This window comes from Scyliorhinus canicula, chromosome 7 (assembly GCF_902713615.1).
Source record: "Scyliorhinus canicula chromosome 7, sScyCan1.1, whole genome shotgun sequence".
Taxonomy (NCBI): Eukaryota; Metazoa; Chordata; class Chondrichthyes; order Carcharhiniformes; family Scyliorhinidae; genus Scyliorhinus; species Scyliorhinus canicula.
The window spans coordinates 181,525,375-181,544,560 of NC_052152.1; the positions used below are offsets into that span (position 1 = coordinate 181,525,375).

The following is a 19,186-nucleotide window of genomic DNA, read 5'->3' on the forward strand; positions in this document are numbered from 1 at the left end:
GCGGCGATTCTCCGAGGTCGATGAGCCGAGCGGCCGGGCCTTCACGCCCGTTTCACCACGGCAGCAAACGCACCTGCTCGCTGCCGTCATGAAACGGGCACCAGATGCCCGTTTGGGGCATCCAGAGGCCCGATTGCCACGGGAGCACCAGGACTGTGCTCGGGAGGGGACAGGCCCGCGATCGGTGCCCACCGATCGTCGGGCCAGCGTCCAAAACGGACGCACTCTTTCCCCTCTGCCACCCGGCAACATCAGGCCACCACGTCTTGCTGGCCGACTGAGGAGAAAGACGCCAACTGAGCATGCGCGGGTTGGCGTTGTCCAACCTGCGCATGCACGGCTGATGTCATGAGCCGCGTCAGCCGCCGTGACGCTTGACATGCGGCCTTGATGACCGTTGTCAAGGCCGCGCCACCGTGACGCATGGGGCCGCGCTCCTAGCCCCGCCCAAGGGGGAGAATCAGCCCTTGAAGTGGCCGTGAAGGCTGCCGTGGGTCACGGCCTGTCCCACGGCAGCCTTTACGATTCTCCGCATTTGCGGAGAATCGCGCCCTAGACTCAGCTGGAATCTTGCCTGACAACTCCTGAAGTTCAGCTCTGATGTGAAACTTTTCCTGCAGAACATGTAGCTTCAGCTCCATGCATATCATTGCACTGACATGATCAGCAAATATCTTGTTGTTTATTTGAATGCTATCTCGCATCCCACTGGGGTCTTCTGTCCCTCTCTCTGGAGTCTTTTGTTTCCCACTCTCATAGAATATAGAACATAGAACATAGAAAAATACAGCACAGAACAGGCCCAAACTATTTGATCTAAAGAGTTTCCACTCAATATTTAGGAAGTTGAAGTCACCCATGACTACTACCCTGTGACTTCTGCACCTTTCCAAAATCTGTTTCCCAATCTGTTCCTCCACATCTCTGCTGCTATTGGGGGGCCTATAGAAAACTCCCAACAAGGTGACTGCTCCTTTCCTATTTCTGACTTCAACCCATACTACCTCAGTGGGCAGATCCTCCTCGCACTGCCTTTCTGCAGCTGTTATACTATCTCTAATTAATAATGCAACCCCCCCCCCCCACCTCTTTTACCACCCTCCCTAATCTTATTGAAACATCTATAACCAGGAACCTCCAATAACCATTTCTGCCCATCTTCTCTCCAAGTTTCCGTGATGGCCACCACATCGTAGTCCCAAGTACCGACCCATGCCTTAAGTTCACGCACCTTACTCCTGATGCTTCTTGCGTTGAAGTATACACACTTCAAGCCATCTCCGTGCCTGCAAGTACTCTCTTTTGTCAGTGTTACCTTCCCCACTGCCTCACGACACACTTTGACGTCCTGAACATCGGCTACCTTAGTTGCTGGACTACAAGTTCGATTCCCCTTCCCCTGCCAAATTAGTTTAAACCCTCCCGAAGATTACTAGAAAACCTCCCTCCCAGGATATTGATGCCCCTCTGGTTTGGATGCAACTCGTGGTACTTTTCTGCCCTCTCTCTTTGTTGGCATGTTCAGAGTTATCAGACCAAGTTATAGGCTTGCTCCATCTTAGATGAGTGGCTGCTGCATTCTATCTATGAGCTGGAACTTGTGATAGATAGATGCAGCATACAGTGCAGAAGGAGGCCATTCGCCCATCGAGTCTGCACCGACCCACTTAAGCCCTCACTTCCACCCTATTCCTGTAGCTCAATAACACCTCCTAACCTTTTTTTTGATTACTAAAGGCAATTTAGCATGGCCAATCCACCTAACCTGCACGTCTTTGGACTATGGGAGGAAACCAGAGCACCCGGAGGAAACCCACGCAGACACGGGGAGAACGTGCAAACTCCGCACAGACAGTGACCCAGCGGGGAATCGAACCTGGGACCCTGGCGCTGTGAAGCCACAGTGCTATTCATTTGTGCTACCATGCTGCAAGATCTTTCTTCTTGCCATTGTATTGGGCTGTCAGATTAATTTGTCCTCTGTGTATGAGTCTTATGCCATCATAGAGCTCCAATCTTAATCTTACTCTTGAGGGCTTAATTTTTGGATCTCCATGTTGAGCCATTTTACACAGGTCTGTGAAGGTCATTGTGCTACATGATGCACTAGTATCAATCTGCATTTCTTATTTGTTTGAAATTATCCTTCTGGGGGTCATCATTGTAACAGTGACAAACCACTGGTCACCCATGAACTTGCCTGAACCAACCCATTGATCGTGTAGAGTTCTTCATCTGACTCGCCTGCTGATATTGTTCCAGTGGCCATCTGTATAGACTTGTTTTGCTTTTTTCTAGTCAAATATTTGTGTGTGAAATAACTTTGCTTCTTGTAGTTCAAACACTGCTTTCCCCATGCTGGACAATCATTCCCATTCACGCTGTCCTCTGCAGTATTCGCGTCCTTCCCTTTGTCTGCAATTGCTCTTTTGACTCAGACTGCCTCTGAGCACAATGTATCCCCTGGTTTGTGCTGCCATACATGTATTACATAGAATAGAACATAGAACATTACAGCGCAGTATGGGCCCTTCGGCCCTCGATGTTGCGCCGACCTGTGAAACCATCTGAAGCCTATCTGACCTACACTATTCCATTTTCATCCATATGTCTATGCAGTGACCACTTAAATGCCCTTAACGTTGGCGAGTCTACTACTGTTGCAGGCAGGGCGTTCCACACCCCTACTACTCTCTGAGTAAAGAAACTGCTTCTGACATCTGTCCTATATCTACCACCCCTCAATTTAAATCTATGTCCCCTCGTGTTGGTCGTCACCATCCAAGGAAAAAGACTCTCACTGTCCACCCTATCTAACCCTCTGACTATCTTATATGTCTCTATTAAGTCACCTCTCAGCCTTCTCCTCTCTAACGAAAACAACCTCAAGTCCCTGAGCCTTTCCTCGTAAGACCTTCCCTCCATACCAGGCAACATCCTAGTAAATCTCCTCTGAACCCTTTTCCAAAGCTTCCACATCCTTCTTATAATGTGGTGACCAGAACTGCACGCAGTACTCCAGGAGCGGCCGCACCAGAGTTATGTACAGCTGCAGCATGACCTTGTGGCTCCGAAACTCAATCCCCCTACTGATAAAGGCTAGCACACCATATGCCTTCTTAACAGCCCTATTAACCTGGGTGGCAACTTTCAGGGATTTATGTACCTGGATGCCGAGATCTCTCTGTTCATCTACACTACCAAGAATCTTGCCATTAGCCCAGTACTCTGCATTCCTGTTACTCCTTCCAAAGTGAACCACCTCACACTTTTCCGCATTAAAGGGCAGCACGGTAGCATGGTGGTTAGCATAAATGCTTCACAGCTCCAGGGTCCCAGGTTCGATTCCCGGCTGGGTCACTGTCTGTGCGGAGTCTGCACGTCCTCCCCGTGTGTGCGTGGGTTTCCTCCGGGTGCTCCGGTTTCCTCCCACAGTCCAAAGATGTGCGGGTTAGGTGGATTGGTCATGCTAAATTTCCCGTAGTGTCCTAAAAAGTAAGGTTAAGGGGGGGTTGTTGGGTTACGGGTATAGGGTGGATACGTGGGTTTGAGTAGGGTGATCATTGCTCGGCACAACATCGAGGGCCGAAGGGCCTGTTCTGTGCTGTACTGTTCTATGTTCTATGTTCTAAATTCCATCTGCCACCTCTCAGCCCAGCTCTGCAGCTTATCTATGTCCCTCTGTATCCTATAACATCCTTCAGCACTATCCACAACTCCACCGACCTTCGTGTCATCATCAAATTTACTAACCCATCCTTCTACACCCTCTTCCAGGGCATTTATAAAAATGACAAACAGCAGTGGCCCCAAAACAGATCATTGCGGTACACCACTAGTAACTTAACTCCAGGATGAACATTTGCCATCAACCACCACCCTCTGTCTTCTTTCAGCTAGCCAATTACTGATCCAAACCGCTAAATCACCTTCAATCCCATACTTCCTTATTTTCTGCAATAGCCTACAGGGGGGAACCTTATCAAACACCTTACTGAAATCCATATACACCACATCAACAGCTTTACCCTGATCCACCTGTTTGGTCACCTTCTCAAAAAACTCAATAAGGTTTGTGAGGCATGACCTACCCTTCACAAAACCGTGTTGACTATCGCGAGTTGTGTTGCTGTTGTGGTATACCGGTCATTGGTTTCATTTTCACTCTGACTTGTAGAGTTGAATACATAACATTCATAAATAAATTCAATCAGGGTTCAAAATGTGCATTCAAGGCTTTCAAAATCTTTGCTTGTCTGTGAGACTTAGGGTGGTATACACTTTGAAGCAGTCTCCCCCCCCCCCCCCCCCCCCCCCCCCCCCCCCCAGCGGTGTTAGGAATGTGTTTTGCTATTGTAATTGGAAGAAATGTCAGATTTTTTTAAAAAAATGTGTTCATGGGATGTGGCCGTTGCTGGCGTGGCCAACATTTATTGCCCATCCCTGAGCGCATTTAAGTATCAACCACGTTTCTGTGGATCTGGAGTCACATGTAGGCCTGACCAGGTAAGGGCGACAGATTTCCTTCCCAAAAGGTTTTTGTGACAACAATGGTTTCATGGTTAACTTTAGACCTTTAAATCCAGATTTCTTTTTTTATTGAATTCAAATTTCACCATCTACCATGGCGGGATCTGAACCCAGGTCCACAGAGCACAACTCTGGGTCTCTGGTCCAGTGACAACACCACTATGCCACTGCCTCCCTTTGTTGAAACCTCATAGTTTTGCTTATGTAAATAGAATCAATGTCAGATTTGCTATGCATTATTTTTCAATTGGACTGGAGATGGGATTGGAAAATTTACTGCAGCCATTTTTAGTCACTCAGTAATTTAATTACTGCCTCTGCCTGTGTTTCTTTTGACCTTTTTCTCTGTGGCCAGTAATTTCACTTTCAACCTGTATGTGCTTTCCTTTTGCCCTTTTTCTCAGCAGCTTTTTTGCAGATTATTACTGTTCTGTGTGTCTTTCTGAATTGCTCACTGGCAGCCTTAATCTGTTTTCCTTTGTTATTTTAATCATTGTTTTTGCGGATTTGAACCTGTGTCTCAGGGTTCTCTGTATATTCTCTGCCCCTTTTGCAGGGTTCAAAATCTATTTTTATCCACTTCTCTACACAATGTTTCATGAATAAGGACAGCAATTTTCTTCAGTATGCACTCAGCAGGAGCCTTTATTGAACTGATCTTAAGATGTATGCTTCCAGAACCAGCCTCATGGCACAGCCATATAACTTCAGAAAACCAGAGGTGTCAATCATTTCAAAATCCAAACAATGTCATTCCAGACAGTGATCAGTTTCTGGAAAAGGGTATAAAAAAAGAATGGGGCCCACTGTCCATGGTGAACTACAGTATTGTATAAACTCTGTGGAGTATATCTTGACTTTGTGCAATAGTGTAAAGTGGGTGATAGTGAATTGGCAGACCGTTTTATAACTCCTATTTTTTATTTTAATTCACTCCGAGATTGACCCAGTTACTATAACACCAAGGTGGCCCATGATGTACAGGGTGGCATGTTGGCAAATGACGGCTCGAAGACAAATAATGAAGGTATTGTTATTGAAAGGGGGGGGGGGGCACCATGGTTAGGTTATTTTATATCCAGGAGATCAAAAAAAGTCTATTGCAATATTTACCAAAATTTTGAGATCCAGGTTCTCAAACATCAGGAGACCCATTATTTTGAAGTTTCAGCACATAGCTTAAGGCCATTCTCAAATTATAAATGTTTAGCAATCCATAACTGGATTCACACTGAGGTGTTCTTAAAATTGATGCTGACTTGGATCAACATACTCTAGTGCATTAATATTTCTTGTTGTTCTATAGTTTGTGTGCTAGTTATAAATTATAGACAGTGGCAAGATCATGTGAAAAGTTTACAGTTCATCAAAGAAACAGCTTGCTAGGTGTTCTTTTACTCAGGTAGAACAATTGTGGCCACATAGGATTGGTTAAAATATTCAGATGTTTTATTCTGTTAAAGATGTGATGTTGATAGAAGTTATGATGTGGAGATGCCGGCGTTGGACTGGGGTGAGCACAGTAAGAAGTCTTACAACACCAGGTTAAAGTCCAACAGGTTTGTTTCAAACACGAGCTTTCGGAGCACGGCTCCTTCTTCAGGTGAATGGAAAGGCTTGTTCCAGAAATGTTTATATAGACACAGTCAGAGATGCCCCGGAATGCGAGCACCTGCAGGCAATCAAATCATCAAAGATGCAGAGAGAGAGGTAACTCCAGGTTAAAGAGGTGTGAATTGTCCCAAGCCAGTTCAGTCGGTAGGCCTCTGCAAGTCCAGGCTTGTTGGTGGGGGCCGAATGTAATGCGACATGAATCCCAGATCCCGGTTGAGTCCGCATTCATGCGTGCGGAACTTAGCTATAAGTTTTTGCTCAGCAATTTTGCGTTGTACCACCCGAAGCGTGGTACATTGGCGAGACCATGCAGACACTGCGACAACGAATAAACGGGCATCGTGCGACTATCAACAGGCAGGACTGTTCCCTTCCAGTTGGGGAACACTTCAGCAGTCAAGGACATTCAGCCTCTGATCTCCGGGTCAGCATTCTACAAGGAGGCCTTCAGGAGACGCGACAACGCAAAATTGCTGAGCAAAAACTTATAGCTAAGTTCCGCACGCATGAATGCGGACTCAACCGGGATCTGGGATTCATGTCGCATTACATTCGGCCCCCACCAACAAGCCTGGACTTGCAGAGGCCTACCGACTGAACTGGCTTGGGACAATTCACACCTCTTTAACCTGGAGTTACCTCTCTCTCTGCATCTTGATGATTTGATTGCCTGCAGGTGCTCGCATTCCGGGGCATCTCTGACTGTGTCTATATAAACATTTCTGGAACAAGCCTTTCCATTCACCTGAAGAAGGAGCCGTGCTCCGAAAGCTCGTGTTTGAAACAAACCTGTTGGACTTTAACCTGGTGTTGTAAGACTTCTTACTGTTGATAGAAGTTGTCATTTTTGTTGTTGTTTTAGGTGGCATCCGAATGGATTTTTAAAAATTGGGCATTCCATGAATTAAGCCGGAGAAATTTCAAGTATTTCCCTCAAGAGGGGGGAAGAATTTCAGCACGTGTGTGTTAGTAAAATTTGAGACAGGGAGCAGAATTCAGGTGTACAAATGGGGATGGGAAGTGAGGCAGGTGGACATATAATTCCCGAAGTTGGCCATTATGCCAGCTTCCCGATACCATTCCAACAGTCAGCAATTTTGCTGAGGAAATGGGAAGATGGGATTTAACTGACGGTCATGAAGATTACGATTGCAATTTTGGGATGGCAGCTCGAGATAAGAAAAGTATTAACTGATAAGGGGGATACATCAGAGTGTCGCATGAAGTTAAATAGAGTACTTGGAGAGTTGTATAAAATTCGAGTAGGCTATAGTATGTCATTGGATTGGGTCAGAGTAAGGGGGAAAATAAAAAGACTAAATTAGGGTTAATGTGCATGCATGCTAATACAGAGTGTGGTTAATAAGATTAGTGAACTGCAGGCACAGGTTGTCAAATAGAATTAAGATATTATTGCTGTAATAGAGACCTGGCTCAAAGAAAGGACAGTCCATTAAATATTTCTGGGTACAAGAAATTTAGAGGGAACAGGAAAGGAGGAAAAGCAGGGGTGGGGTGGTGGGTGGAGTGGCAGTATTCATTAAAGATGGCATTGCAGTTCTGGGGCGGCATTCTCCCCTACCCGGCGTGATGGAGGGTCCCGGAGTAGGGGAGTGGCGCCAACCACTCAGGGGTCGCGCCTCCCCAAAGGTGGGGAATTCTCCCCATGGGGGCCAGCCCCGCGCCGGAGCGGTTGCCACCAGAAGACCGGCGCAAAAAGCCGGCGCCCCCGGCAGCGGGGCTGGCCGAAAGGCTTTCGCTGGTCCGCGCATGCGCCGGCAGTGACGTCAGCGGCAGCTGGCCGCTGACGTCACTGTCGGCGCATGCACGGTGTGGGGTTCTCTTCCGCTTCCGCCATGGCGAAGGCCGTGGCAGATGCAGAAGAAACTAGTGCAGCCAGGGCACTGGCCCGGATTCTGAAGGGGGGGGTCCCGATCGCGGGCCAGGCCACCGTGGGGGCACCCCCCGGAGTTCGATCGCCCCCCGCCCCCCCCAGGACCCCGGGGGCCTGCTCGCGCCGCTGAGCCCGCCGTTCCAGAGGTGGTTTAAACCTCGGCGGCGGGAGAGGCCTCCCAGCGGCGGGACTTCGGCCCATCCAGGCCGGAGAATCGCCGCAGGGGCCTCTCCGATCGGAGTGGCGAGAGTCCTGCCCCCGCCACTTCCCGGGTGGCGGAGAATCTCTGCCACGGCAAGGGCGGGATTTTAGGCGCCCCCAGGCGATTCTCCGACCCTGCTGGGGCTCGGAGAATTTCGCCCCTGGAGAGAGAATGTTCCAGAGGAGACACGGACGGAATCACTCCAGCTAGAGGTAAGGAATGAAAAAGGTGCAAAAACATTGATTGGTGTAGCATACAGACCACCAACTAGTGGAAGGGATGTAAAGACACAAATTTGCAAATACATTACAGAGAAGTGCAAGAATTATAGAATAATTATAATGGGGGACTTCAATTCTCCAAATATAGAATGTGATAGGAATAGTGCAAAGGACAATAGGGATGGGAGCTCCTGGAATGTGTTAAAAATACTTTTCTGCAGCAATATGCTGGGGAGGCAGTGGCGTAGTGGTATTGTCGCTGGACTAGTAATCCAGAGAACCAGGATAATGATGTGGGACCCTGGTTCAGATCCCACCTCGGCAGATGGTGGAATTTAAATTCAACAACAGGGGCAGCACGGTAGCATGGTGGTTAGCATAAATGCTTCACAGCTCCAGGGTCCCAGGTTCGATTCCCGGCTGGGTCACTGTCTGTGCGGAGTCTGCACGTCCTCCCCGTGTGTGCGTGGGTTTCCTCCGGGTGCTCCGGTTTCCTCCCACAGTCCAAAGATGTGCGGGTTAGGTGTATTGGCCTTGCTAAATTGCCCGTAGTGTCCTAAAAAGTAAGGTTAAGGTTAAGGGGGGGGGGGGTTGTTGGGTTACGGGTATAGGGTGGATACGTGGGTTTGAGTAGGGTGATCATTGCTCGACACAACATCGAGGGCCGAAGGGCCTGTTCTGTGCTGTACTGTTCTATGGTTCTATCTGGAATTAAAAGTCTAATGATGACCTTGAAACCATTGTCAATTGTTATTAAAAACTCATCTGGTTCACTAATATCCTTTCGGGAAGCAAATCTGCCATACTTATGCGATCTGGCCTACATGTGACTCCAGACCCATAGCAATGTGGTTGACTCTTAAATGCCCTCTGAAATGGCATAGCAAGTCACTCAGTTGTATCCAACTGCTAGAAAGCAGCTCACCACCAGCTTTTGAAGGGTAAGAAGGGATGTGGCCTAACCACATCCTTTAAATGAATACATTTTTTTAAAAAGTCTGACTTCAAACGCAGGGATAATTTCTGGAAGCTATAGTTCAGGACAAATTCAATAGTCACTTAGACAAGTGTCGGATAATTCACAAAAGCGAGAATGGATTTCATGAGAAAATCATGTTCAATTAGCTAGCTGAAATGTTTTGAGGACGTGATAGAGAAGGTTGATGAAGTCAATGCTGATTATGTGGTGTATGTGGATTTTCAAAAGGCATTTGATGCAGTGCCACAAAAAAGACTTCTGAGCAAACTTCTTGCTCATGATGGACAGGATATAGAGTATTGACAAATGGTTGTTTTTCCAATTGATGGAAGGTTTCTAATGGAGTTCCCTAGGGTCAGTATTAGGATCCTTGCTCTTCCCCATATATATTAATGTCCTAGACTGTGGTGCTGAGGGCATGATTCCAAAATTTGCAGATGATGCAAAGATTGGAAATATTGCCAACTGTGATATTGTTGATGGATTGGGCAGATTAAGTTCAATGCAGAGAAGTGTGAGACGATTCATTTTGGCAGGATGAATATGGAGAGGCAGAATAAATTAAAAGGACAAACTCTGAAGGAGGTGCAGGTGGAGCATTGGAACCTTGGTGTACAAGTGCACAAATCAATTAAGATGGCAGCACAAATTGAAGTGGACAGTTCATAAAGCAGAAAGTATTTTGAGCTTATGAATAGATACATTGGGCAGGATTCTCCGACCCGCTGCCGGACCGGGGGGGGAGTGGGGGGGGGCGTGAATCGCGGCACTGGTGTATCGGCGGGGGCGGGAATCGCGTCGCGCTGGTTGGGGGCCATTGGCAGCGGCCCACCCGATGATTCTCCGCTCCGCGATGGACCGAGTGGCCGCTCGTTTTCGGCCGGTCCCGCCGGCATAAAGGAAACCAGGTCCGTACCGGCGGGACCAGGCTCTGCGGGCGGCCTGCTTAATCCTCGGGGGGGGGGGAGAAGATCTGGCCCCGGGGGAGGGGGTGGTGGGGGGCCCCACGGTGGCCTAGCCCACGATTGGGGTCCACCGATCCGCGGGCGGGCCTGTGCCGTGGGACACTCTTTCCTTCTGTGCCGGCTGCTGTGAACCTCCGTGATGGCCGGCGGGGAGAAGAAACCCCCTGCGCATGCACTGGGGTGACGCCAGTACACGTTGGCGCTCCCGTACGTGCGCCAACTCACGCCGGCCGGCAGGGACCCTTCGGCGCTGGTTGACGCGGCGCCAAGCCCTTCGGCACCAGCTGGCGCAGTGCCAGCCCTGCCGGTGCCGGCCTACCCCCTGAAGGTACGGAATATTCCGCACCTTCCGGGTGGCCCGACGCCTGAGTGGTTCACGCCACTCCTCGGGGCCAGTACGGCCCACCCCGCCGGTTAGGGGAGAATCCTGCCCATTAAGTCCAAGTGTAAGAGTTGAACTTGTATGAGACACTAGTTAGGCCGTATCTGGAATACTGCATTCAGTTCTTGGCATTGTACTTAAAGAAAGATGTGAAGGCATTGGCGAGAGTACAGAGGAGATTCACAATAATGATTCCATGGATAAAGAACTAGTTATGAGGATAGATTGGAGGGGCTGTGACTGTTTTCCTTGGAGAAAAGAAGGTTGAGAGGAGACTTGATGGAGATATTCCAGATCCTGAGGGGGATGGACAGAGTAATTCATGAGAAGCTGTTCTCACTCAAAACGTAGAGGGGCACAGATTCAAAATAATTGCCAAAAGGAGTAAAAGTGATATGAGGGGAAATCTATTCACCCAGAAGGTGGGTGGAGTCTGGAATAAACTCCCTGAGATTGTGGTAGAGGCAGATTCAATTGAGGTATTCAAAATGCTTTCCAAAAATAAAGAATGTGCAAGGTTACATGTATAAGGCAGGGGAGTGGGACGACAGTAGAATGCTCTTTCAGAGAGCCAGTACCAATTTGATGGGCCGAATATCCTCCTTTTGCACCGTAAAGATTCCATCAGTCTTCCGTCCCAGGTGTGTATTGGTGTGGTGTGTTAGGGAGTATGAGTTGCTGTGACAACATGTACCTTTAGAGTATATGCTCTGGATAGTGATGTGGGAGGCCCCAACTTTCTTTCCATCACTTATAGACCTCTCTCTCCTGCTCTTGCCCCGGCCAGTAGAGTATTCCAGATGAGGCCTAACTAGTGAGGCCCAGAGGGATTTCCAGGTGGATACTCAACTTGTTTGGCCATGGACCATGGAGTCCTGGGGTAGGACTTGAACAGCAGCATCTGGCTGGGTTACTTGTTAAGGGTTAGACTGCAATCTTTTTAGGAAAATACAGGATCCATGCTGGACTGGAACACACCAAGAATGAGGGGTTAATACAGTGGCAAGGTAATCATGGCTTTCAATGAGGTGGGCATTCATCAAATGGCACACAGTTGCCATTGGATGAGCCAAGTTAGTGGAGCAATGATCTGTATGCGTTCAGTCAATTGAATGGAGAGGGACAACAGGGTTGTGGCCCTGCTAGGATCCTGAGGCCTTAAGATACGGCTACAGTCAGCATTGTGAGTAGAGCTGACAGCAAACAAGGCAACAGTTAGACAAGGGATTAAATAACTTGGCGTTAGGGCCGAGTTGCAATGGACATCCGCAGGAACAGATGCAGAGAGCTGAACAGGGGGAGGGCAGAGGTAAGAATGAGGACTGGATGGCAACCCTGAGCATTGAGTGTACCGCAGCACAAGGGGCTATTCGAACATGTTAGAGAATCAATGCTGCAGGAGACTGCGCCCATCTAAGCAAATGGTAACTGCGATGTGCGCCCTTGTTGAAGAAGACCTCAGACCTTGCATCACTGTTTACCGTGTCTGGCTAATGGCTGTTAAAGTCACTGAATCCTTGAATTTCTTTGCCTTTAGCTCGTTGCAAAGATCAGCAGCAGATCTTGGCAGTGCACGTCAAGCAGCAGTGCAACGTTGTACATCGCAGGCCACTGATATCCTATTTGTGAGAGCTGGGAGTACAATTACAAAGAGATGGGGCCTCACAGGCACAAAGGGCAATGTGATTTGCCTCCATTACTGGATTCCCGCAGTTGCAGGAGCATCTTTGATATTACCCATGTAGTCAACAAGACACCAAGTGACCACGCAGTGAGATACATCAATAGGAAGGGTTTCTGTTTGATCAACGTTCAACTGGTCTGTGACCATAACAAGTGATTTACGCATATATGTATTTGCCATTCTGGCAGCTGCCATGATGCCTTCATTATCTGGCAGTTCAAGGTGCCACTGCTCTTAATTTGCCACTGAAATCCCTTGGATGATTTGAGCAGATAATTGCTCATCCTTTTACCCTCAACCCAGGGCAGAGGCACAGAGGCATTATAACCATGAACAGGCCATCGACCTTCTTAAGATGAGGTTCCAGTGTCTGGGTCAGTCGGGTCGCATTTTTGCCGGCCAAACCTGCAAAGGTCACATGCATTATGGTGGTCCACTGTGCTCTCCATACATGTATAGTTGTTGAAGAAGATGAAGGGTTAGATTAACACAGCTCATCAGAGATAGAGGAGGAAAAAGACGAAGAGAAGAACAGCGCCATACAATTCATGGAGGTGGCTGGGGCAATCTCCAGAAACAAAATTCCCAGCAGGATGGAGTGGATGCCAGGACTGATCTGATCCAGGCACAATACATCTAAGCATGACTCAGACAGCAGGACTGTATGCTCTCAAAAATATTTTGCTCTGAATCTGAGAACACATCCATTAAACACACAAATTTGAATCAGTTCCATTCTTAATGTCAATGCATGGGGTCTATGTCTCTGGCAGTCTCAGGTTCCCTGATCAAAGTCCACTGCTTTTCCCACCACTTCTGCATTCCTTTCCTATTTTTGCCGTGGAATACTGGAAGCTCACACACCTTACATCATGGCTCAACATCTCGAATGTTATTATCAAATAACCATTCACACAATCAAAATTGAAAGTCAGCCAAGTGAACCACCTCTGAGCCTTGACTGACACAATGAGCTTGGCTCTCAATCACTTCTACGTGGTGCTCCCTTGTGAACTGGGATGATGTGGGGGCAGCCTACTTTTACGTTTGTATGCTTGCAGCTGAGATGCCCATGCTGGTCGACCTTGTAATGGAGGTGCCAGAGGGGCAGATTCAGAGGTTGTTTCACCTGCATTGATCAGTGACGACCTGCATCACAGGGTTGTGGAAGATAGATGATCCCTCGTTTAGAATGGAATGGTTGATGATTGCGTGCTAAAACAAGTAACATTCTCATCCTAATCAGTGATTGCCTCATTCCTTTAATCTACATTTGATCATTATGAGGATCCGCCAGCTGGGATGCAACCTGCAATCACCTCCATGCATCTCTGTACCATCAACATCGATCAATGCTGCAGGGCATTGCATGCAGTCCAGGCATTTCAGTGCACTGTTCCTGCATTTCCATTCCCAGTTCTTCTGAATATGGCTCTCTATGAGACTTTCTCAATGGAGGTTCTCATGTATTCAAAGCCCTGAGCCATGGTGGTGCATGAGGTGAATAGACTCCTCCATTTTGAACCCCTAACTCTGCACTACTTCAGGGAACTCCGACATGCCAGCTCACTCTGTTGATCAAAGTAGAGCCACTTTGCTTGTGACTCTTGAGGCCTTATATCTGTGTCCGGATGAGCAGGTTGTATCTGTCCATCATCTGTATTTATTGCCACTCCTTAATTGGTAATTAAGGCTATTAAAGTGTCAACCACATTGCTGTGGGTCTGGAGTCACATGTAGGCAGAACCAGGTTGGGGTGGAAGATTTCCTTCCCTAAAGGGCTTAACAACAACCAACAATGGTCTGTGGTCATCCTTCAACTTTTAATTCAAGATTTTAATTGAATTCCAGTTTCACCATTTGCCATGGTGGGATTCAAACCCAGGTCACCAGGGTGCTGCTCTGGGTTTCTGGATTACTAGTTCAGTGACAGGTCCACAACGCCACCATCACCTCCCCAGGGGGACTTGTCTCTGGCAACTTAGCCTCTGCACAGTAGACACTTTCAATGCAGTAGAGGTTTTGACATGCTGTCAGACAAGAAGGAATACACTCCATCTCCATCAACTACAGAATTCAGTATCTTTTCACTCTCATCCAGGTATTCTTCTCTCTCCATTGCCCACTTCTCATACGATACCACCCTCCCAATGTCAAGGACCACCACTTTCATTGCCGTCATGGTGGTAAGATGGAGCACTCCTCAACCTGTGCCATGCTCTGCTGAGCATTGTGCACCTGAGAGAGAGAGAGAGGGAGAAAGAAAGATAGATCAGGCAATGTTGGCCTTTCTATTCAATTTCAGCTGCTCATTTAAATAATGTGCTGCATTTATCTGTGCGAACTGAGATTTTTTTAAAAATGTAATCATGAGGTGAGTGTTGCTGACATGGCCAGCTTTATTGCTCATTGCAAATTACCCTTAAAAAGATAATGGTGAGTTACATTCTCAGACCACTGAAGTCAATGCAGTGAAGGTACATGGACAGTGCTGGTAGAGAGTGAATTCAACATCCACAACCAACTCCGGGGTGGCAGGTGGCACAGTGGTTAGCACTGCTGCCTCACAGCTCCAGGGTCCCGGGTTCAATTCCGGCCTTGGGTAACTGTCTGTGCGGAGTCTGCACGTTCTCCCTGTGTCTGCGTGGGTTCCCTGCGGGAGCTCCAGTTTCCTCCCACAGTCCAAAGATGTGCAGGTTAGGTAGATTAGCCATGCTAAATTGTCCCTTAGTGTTCAAAAAAAGGTTAGGTGGGGTTACTGAGTTACAGGGATAGGGTGGAGGCCTGGACTTAAGTTGGGTGCTCTGTCCAAGGGCCAGTGCAAACTCGATGGCTGAATGGCCTTCTTCTGCACTGTAAATCCTATGGTTCTCTTTTGCTAAGTGTGGCTAATGTGATTGTGCACCATGATTGGGTGTGGCAAAACTGCAGAGTTTTCACCTGATCCATTGACTCTGGGGTCATTTAACTTTATGGATAGCATGCTGCTTCTGCATTGCTTCAACAAGTGGTGATATGAGGCAACAAAATAAATTGTCGCAATGGGAGATGGAGCCCTTTTGTACTGTCAACTCGCCCTTTTGTCTTTTCAGTACTGAAAAATCAATAAGTGCTCTGAAATATCATGGAAATGTGATAGGGTTCAGCAGTCGTTTATCATGCAAATATGTTCAAATTCTCTTAAATGTTCTGTTTTTTCTCTTTTCCCTTGGAGGCATTGAATCTTTCCTAGAATACTCTTTGAAAGACTGGCTCGCCAAGTAATCATTATTCATGTGTTAGCCTTGACAACAAGTGTTATGTTGTAGTGAATGGTTAGAACATCTATAAATCTATTTTCTTTTGGATTGTTATGAGGTAAAATAATGTGCCTGCACAAAACTAGCAATAGCAGAGGAAAAATAGCCACAGGAAAACAAAGAACAGCTATTGCAAAGCACTCTTGCATGTGAGGGACTTCACAGTTGGTGATCGTATCCTTAACTATCATCCAAGCACAGGCATTTCCATTGGGATTACATGCATTCACATGAGGAGCTGGATGATTTTCCCTGTCTAGAGTTTAACTAGCAACACTATACAGCCAACTGTAGGTTGTAATGCCCCTAACATTAGGGGGTGGCACAGATACACAGTGGTTAGCACTGCTGCCTCAGAGCGCCAGCGACCCAGGGTTGATTCCGACCTTGTGTCTGTGTGTAATTTGTATATTCTCCTCCTGTCTGCATGGGTTTCCTCTGGATGCTCCGGTTTCCTCTCTCAGTCCAAAGATGTGCAGGTTAGGTGGATTAGCCATGCTAAATTGCTCTTTAGAGTCCAAAGGTAAGGTGGGGTTACGGGGATGGGGTGGGGTGTGGGCCTAGGTAGAATGCTCTTTCAGAGGATTGGTGTGGGCTCATTGCCAAAATGGCCTCCTTCTGCACAGTAGGGATTCTATGATTCTATTGTTCTGGTTGAAGACAACTAACTGGTTGGGGGAATCAGACAAGAATCTAAGCTGGTTTCAGTGGCTCAGAGATGGAGAAGACACCTTGAGGCACAAAAGGGATATTTAATTCATTTCAGCAGCTGCACAACACACAATGACCACAGCTGACTGCCTTTGCTGAGCTATTTAAATTAGTAAGAAGTCTTACAACAGCAGGCTAAAGTCCAACAGGCTTGTTTCGAATCACTAGCTTTCGGAGCACAGCTCCTTCATCTCACTCACCTGATGAAGGAGCTACGTTCTGAAAGCTAGTGATTTGAAACAAACCTGTTGGACTTTAACCTGGTGTTGTACGACTTCTTACAGTGCTCACCCCAGTCCAACGCTGCCATCTCCACATTATGGCTATTGAAATTAGACTGACAGCGAATGGGGTATTAGACTACCTGTAAATTGCTGTTGGGTCAATGACAGTGCTAAATGTATATTATTGCAGTGAATATGTCCAAGAGTTTTTATCTACTGCCTGCACAAAAATCTGAATTCTGAGATTGAACATTTATCTCTTTCTGCGGCTCAGCTGACACTTACAGGAGAAGTGCTGAATGTCAGAATTGGCACCAGCCAATCCGTTAAATCTCACGCTTAAAACTTCCAGGTTTGTTATAACAGAATCAGAAAGTCCAGACTGTCTTTTCAGAAGGGCACATTAGATACAGGATAGAAATATGGAGATAAATTTTTGTACTGACTCGACTTCAGATAGGTCAACGTATAAATTTAGACAGCGGTTAACTTACGGAAGAATGGGTAATGAGATTCCAACAGCAAGCAAGGAACGCTGGCTATCTGGGGACAGACAAATTGACTATAGGAATTTTGTGACAAGTGCCATTATAGTAAGAAGACTTGAAGCATCTAAAGTTACACAGAAGCAACCAGCTAAATGTATTCGGGGCAGCATTTAGAAAGCAAATACAGAATTCTTATTAAATTACACGCAACAGCTGTAAACAAAAGAAATGGTTCCGTTTAACAAGTTCATTTGGTGATAGGTGTATGAACACTAGGGGCCGAGAACAATCATTTTATTTTGCAATGGTTTGAATGAAATCAACAGTAGCCATATATTCTAAGCATTGCTTGCCTCTTCACTTTCAAGTACAGCTCAATCTTTTTCTTGCAATCTTCAGCATATGATTCTGACGATGCAATTCAAATTATAAAAAGCTGCTGGACGCATCTTAAATAAATAAATGAATATCCAGCTCCATGTTATGGATCTTATCACGCAAAACTGACAGCTCATGCAACATCAAAACTGATATTGGTACATGGTCATATATCTTTCACAAATGCATTACTTTGGAGTTGATATGGTTGCTACGTCCATTTAAAATAAATATTAGGCAGAGCAACATTGGTCTGTTCCATAGCGGCCACATCCTCCTCTCAAATGAAAAGCAGGGCAGCTGGGATTTTGAGGAATGTTTGATTGCTACACATTTCAGTTAATGGAATAAGATTGGCTTTTTTATCCGTAAGTCAGGATCCAGGGATATTACTGTCCCTGGGGTACATAACATGTGGAGAAATAGGTGATTTGAAGAATTCTCTTGCTGCGATTTTCATGCACATGAAAGGTCAAGACTTTTCAGTGAAAGTACAAGGATTGCCCCGTGTGCCTTGGAGATATATTTGATGCAAGGTATATGAAAGGGGTATGAAAATCCCCTTGTAACAGTTTCATTTAATTCTGCACAGAATTTGGTTCTGTGTCGAGCAACTAATTTCCAAAACGTTGAAAAGCTTTTGAGTACACTCATAATGAAGCTGCAAATGCATTTATTTTAAATATGTAAGATTAAAAGCAGAGTTTGATAGGAGTGAAATAAATTACCATATGGTCATAGTGCAGGCATTCATTTCCCATGTTACGTCGCAAAATAAATCCTTCTACTAACCATGGGTGTTCCAGTTTAGATTTACATATGAGCTACTGTTTTGGGATTTTATGGTGCAGAAAATATTAGGTCCCAGTTTAGGCAGAGATTTCGGACATGGTTGGAAAACCTCGCTGAGTCGGTCTCAGATGAGTGAATATTATCAGTAATTACTTTCGCTGCCAAGTTGACACATGTGCCATTGTGACAGCAGTTGTCTATTTTATGTTTGCCGGGTGAATTATAGTCACAGTCTCAGTAAGTTACAAAACCTTGAGCAGTGGCAAATTAGTGGAGTGCAAAGACCGAAAGCAGGGTTTTAAAACCAATATTGGAACTATTTTTGGGTCCAGACTCCACATTGCGAGAGGGCAAGTATAGTCAAAGCCCACCTTCCCCCCCCCTACCCCCGATTTTCCCCAGTGGTCAGCAGCTAATTAGCTGGAGAGCAGGCACGGCAGCCAAGGAGCAGAAGCAGGCACCGGATAGAAGCAGGTTGCTCTAAAGTTTTGACCCATTGTAGAGGTATGGCAACAGCAATTAAAGTGACAGCTTGGCTACAGAAGTTCAAGGTCAGTCGGAGGAGACCTGTGCAAGGGAAGCCCCATGGTTTTCTGATTCAGCTTTGAGGTTCTGTTGGAGGCAGTACGAGAGAGAGCTGGGGGTCAAGTTCCCTGAGGGGGGCAGGAGAAGGCCACCCAGCAAGCAGGCCTGCTTAGAGGTGGCTTCAAATGCCAGATGCCATAGTGCTGGTCAGAGCACCTGAGTGCAATGTGGCAAAAGCTTTAATGACCATCTTCACTCTGGCAAGATGAATGTAACAAAACATCCAGATGATCAGCCG

At 46.8% G+C, this 19,186-nt stretch overlaps 1 protein-coding gene across 2 annotated transcripts in view; it reads right to left on the bottom strand.

Moving 5' to 3' along the window:
• ptprt (protein tyrosine phosphatase receptor type T) overlaps positions 1-19,186 on the bottom strand; it is a 1,581,811-nt gene that overhangs the window by 320,544 nt on the left and 1,242,081 nt on the right. The window lies entirely within an intron of this gene.